This window comes from Hemitrygon akajei, chromosome 11, assembly GCF_048418815.1.
Source record: "Hemitrygon akajei chromosome 11, sHemAka1.3, whole genome shotgun sequence".
NCBI classification, from domain to species: domain Eukaryota; kingdom Metazoa; phylum Chordata; class Chondrichthyes; order Myliobatiformes; family Dasyatidae; genus Hemitrygon; species Hemitrygon akajei.
In genome coordinates, this window is record NC_133134.1 from 88382573 (window position 1) to 88387309 (window position 4737).

The 4737-nt window shown below is 44.0% G+C and overlaps 1 non-coding gene across 1 annotated transcript; it reads right to left on the bottom strand.

Annotated features, from left to right (window-relative positions):
• Positions 1-4445: 4445 nt before the first annotated feature.
• On the bottom strand, positions 4446-4518 carry trnav-aac (transfer RNA valine (anticodon AAC)). The gene has a single exon. It is a non-coding gene; the product is annotated as a tRNA-Val (tRNA).
• Between the last annotated feature and the right edge of the window lie 219 nt (positions 4519-4737).

Below are 4737 nucleotides of genomic sequence, written 5' to 3' on the forward strand. Positions count from 1 at the left end.
AACCCCTCCCTGTGACGCAGGGCAGTTCGTGGTTGAATTCGTCAGTGACTCCTTTCTGCTGCGTATTCGATGTTATGACGCAGTTTTGTTTTAAAGTGGAGTTTTACTTTCTGCCTTAAGTCTCAAAGGTTATTGCCGGCAGTTTTGCTGCAATACTGCCAGTTTAGTCTAGTCGGAGAGTGAAGAATTTATTGAAGTACGGGAATCCCAAAGGATCGAAAAATGTTGATGTTGACAGCGATAAATAGGTTTGACCTTAATTAATCTTCATTCAGAAGGAATTAGTAACCTGCGGTCCAAGATAGCTCCTGCTAAAAGAGCAGAAAGAGTTGGATGCAAAGTTTCACCAAGGAAATGTCAATGCCTTTAAGCCGATTTATTTCCTTCACCGTGAATTCTTCGGGCAAAGCATATTTCGGCTAGGATCATCAGTAACGTCGTGACGTCAGCGAGGAATTCGTTACTTCTAGGAAAATCTCTCCTAAGTGACTCTGTAAATCATTTGGTCTTTTGTATTACTACTTCTAAGAACTGTTTTTGCATTACCACTTTAAGAACTGTTTTTGCATTATCGCTTTAAGAACTGTTCGAGCTGCCGTATTGCAGCAGACTTCCGGTTAAGTTAGTCGTTTGTTTACTTTTCTTTTTTCTTAGTAGTGTTTAGTAAATGTTTTATTTGTTATAAAAATCCTGTCTCAAATCTATATTCATTGTTGCCGTGCCATAACAACACGCTAGTAACGACAAAGTGGAACACGAGAAATATTTACATTGTCGCCCTCTATAGAACTGGGAACTATTGGCGTGTAATTTAACCGTGATAACCACTGCAGTATAAAAACAGCTGGGCTGTAAAAAAAACAAGACCAGTTTACATAGGACGTGAAAACCGGCTGGGCGTGGAAGTGTAAATCAAAAGATACTATTTCAGTGAATATGTCGGCTGTGAAAGAAAGGGAAATCTGGTGAAATGTTTCATTGTATTTCTTCCTGATCCAGATTGTGAATACTTGTCAGAATACGCACACGAAAGTGGCGTAACTCCTCTGGTCATGCAGCAGTGAGAGAGAGGAATATCCCGTCAACGTTTCGGGTGAACACTCTTTGTCGGAACAATGATGGGGCGCACCTGCTGATCCGTCGGTGGTGTTGACGGTGCCTGAAGAGAAGGGATCTGAAGAACGGCACACTCACCGTATATTTTCAGTGTGGATTGGCGGGCAGTTTCAAACAAGCAGCCCCGATGCTGAAGTTTTTCAAGTCAAGCTGGTGGATTATAATTAGCCGGCACTCTGCATTCCAAAGATCTCTATATCAGTGTAAATAAGGACCACATCACCCCATCTGTCTACTAACCTATCTTTCCGATACCCTCAGAAGTCCTTGGACGTTCAGCTCCCAATGGCAGCCATCCTTTAGCCTTGTTTCAGAGATGGCCACAACGTCATACTTGCCAATCTGTAGCTGAATTTCGAGAACGTCCATTTTATTTCTTATGCTTCGTGTATTTAAATATAACACTTTTAGTGCACTATTTGTTGCTTTCTGTTTCAACTGCACCGCGCCTCTGTTGTCCTGTAAATCATCCCACTGTCTGTGATTATTCCTCATCTCCTGTCTGTGCTTTATATCATCTCTGTTGCACGCTATCTTTGATTTAGTTCCATTTTCCCATTCTTCGGCCCTATCACCCCGGTTTCCACCCCTCTGTCAAATTAGGTTAAACCCTCCCTAACAACTCCATTAAACCTTCCTGATGGGATACTGGACGCCTTTGTGTTCAGGTGCAAACCCTTCATTTTTTGAGCAGGTCATACCTCCGCCAGAAGAGGTCACAGTGATCCAGGTACCCGAAGCCGCCCCTTACAGCAGTCTCTCGACCAGGCATTAATATGCTTGATCATACTATTCTTGGGCTCGTTATCGCGTGGCAGTGGCTGCAATCCTGAGATTACAACCCTGGAGGCTTCTCCACTTTCTCCATCAATGTCATCGGTACCAACGTGTACCAAGACTTCTGGCTGTTCACTCTCTGCCTGCAGAATACTCTGCACCTGATCCGATACATCCCGCATCCTGGCACCTGGGAAACAACCCACCATGGGCATCTCTATCAGACGGATAGAACCTCATATCTGTTCGACTAAATATTGGGGAAAAATGGGGCTGAAATAACAAACTGGGTGCTGAGTGAATGCCAGTAGAGATCACAGTGTGGGGCCGAGAGTGTGTGTCACCGCTAACAGTGTTTCAGATCAGAATTTTACACAATTCTTCTCCACGCTTTCTCCATCTTAACTTCTCACTCAGCTGCCTCCTCCTATGACCTGTCGGCGTGTAAACACCTTTACCAAACTTCTTATTCAGGATCGTGCCGCTTCTTTTGCACTCTTGATGAACGGTCACGACAAAAACCATAACTGCTCTTGCTCCAGCGTTTTGTGGGTGAGCGGATGCTTTGTTTATGGAATGAGAAACGGAAGCACGCTACACCTACAACTTCATATCATGTACCACAAGCAGCGGATACGAATAGACCTATACAAAGCACTCACTTCCAGCTGATGGAAAACCGATCCTAACGACTGAATTGTATTCTAAAATCAAACTCAATATCAATAAAAAATAATGCAATTGCTCATTTACACTCTTAACAACCTTCACGAATACCGCCCCAACTGTAACTGGATCCCGCTGAGTCCAGTTAGCGCTGTAGGAACGCATCACGTATTTCAAAATCCACTTGTCGCCCTTTGATTTCATTCGTGTGTGGTCGATATAGAGTTTTCAACGCGAAGGAACACCATAAACAAATTCAAAATTGTCAATTACTGCCGATATTGAAAAACCGGGGTCGAAACTAAGATGGAGACAAGGTTGAGAAGGGGAAGGTTTCAAAGTCGACTGAACGAGGGATTCAGACACACGGAGTACATAGCGATGGTAATTCTGTTCATCCCATTTGCTCCGTATTGAACCGTCCTGCCCTACTGTCCACCTGTGATGGGCAAACACACTTGTCTGAATGCCTGCAAAGTAGAAAGATACCTTCGTACAGCAGTTTGTGCGTTTTGAATAGAGACCCACAGTATACACACTCTTACTGGCATACAGGAGCACGAGAAATATTTACGTTGCAGTCCTCTATCGAACTGGGAACACTATTAGCGTGTAAGTTGACTGTGATAACTACTGCAGTATAAAAACTACTGGGGTGTAAACAACAAGACCAGTTTACACAGGACATGCTGGCCGTTTATGAGTAAATGGAAAGATAACATTTCAGTGAATACGCCGGCTGTGAGAAAAGGGGGAGTCTGGTTAAATGCTTCAACGTGTTTCTCCCCGATTCAGATTGTGAATTCCTGTCACAATATGCACACAAATATGCAGTAACTCCTCTGGTCATATAGCAGTGAGAGAGAGAGAGGAATACGCCGTCAACGTTTCGGGCGAACACCCTTTATCCGAACAACGATCGGGTGAACCTGTTCATCACCGTCGGTGGTGTTGACGGCGCCTGAAGAGAAGGGATCAGAGGTAAGACACGTTCACCGGATATTTTCAGTAAGGGGTGCGAGGCAGTTTCAAACAAGCATTCCGGTGCTGCAGTTCTTCAAGTCAAGCCGGTGAATTATAAGTAGCCGCCCCGCTGCACTTGAGAGATCTCAGTATCAGTATGAATAAAGTATCGATCAAGTGTCTTGTCACGAATTGTCAATTGTTCATTCTCCTCTGGAGATGCCGTCTGACATCATGATTTCCCCTCACATTTCCAGCATTTGCGGAATTTCTCGTGTTGTTGCATACCTCCAGCACTTTGTGTTCCTTGCTACATACAATCTAAGCAGAACGAACTGAGGTGTGGGGAGGGAATGAATGCAGTTGTGACTTAAATTCCATAGTGATAAATAACGAAGATTAATTCATGTCGCGTGCTACTACCTGTGGATACACTGAGTCAGAAAAGGAAAAGACGTTCCCAGCGCTGTTGAGGCAGATAGATCGCTTTCCTACGGTAACAGCAATGTGACAAATCATGGACTGGGTGATTCTTGCATGGAGCTCCCCTTCAATAAAGGCAGCTCACCCTATAAGACGCTAGGAGATACGGTGTGCGACAGAGAAAATGCGTCACCGTGTACATTGGTCGCAGATGAGAATTTTACTCACTTCTTCTCCACGCTCTGTACACTTAACCTTCCCTCTAATCTGCCTGTTCCTGTCACCGACGGGCTTTGATAAACTTCTTTTTCGATTTCGTGCCTCAGCTTTTCTACTCCTGACAAACGGTTACGGCATAAATGCTGACTTCTCGATGTCCAGCGTTTTGTGTGTGAGGTTATCTTCAGTTTACTGAACGAATAACAGAAGCACAGTACTCCATTAAATAAATGTGGTTGCGTCCTTTCCAATGATTCAATTTATACAAAAGTATGAGAGAATGTTTCTGCGTGGCTTCGAACCAGGGACCTTTCGCGTGTTAGGCGAACGTGATAACCACTACACTACAGAAACTTTGCGGTTGTGTATTAAATACTGCATGCAGCGGATACCAATGGAACTACACACACCACACTCTTCCAGCCAATGGAAACCAAAGACTAACGACTAAATTATATACCAGCATCAACCTCAATATCAATGCAGAATAGATAATGAATCATTTCCTGCCATACTAATCTTAACGAATCCCGCCACAAATGAAACTGGTTCCCGCTGAGTCCAGATGAGGAT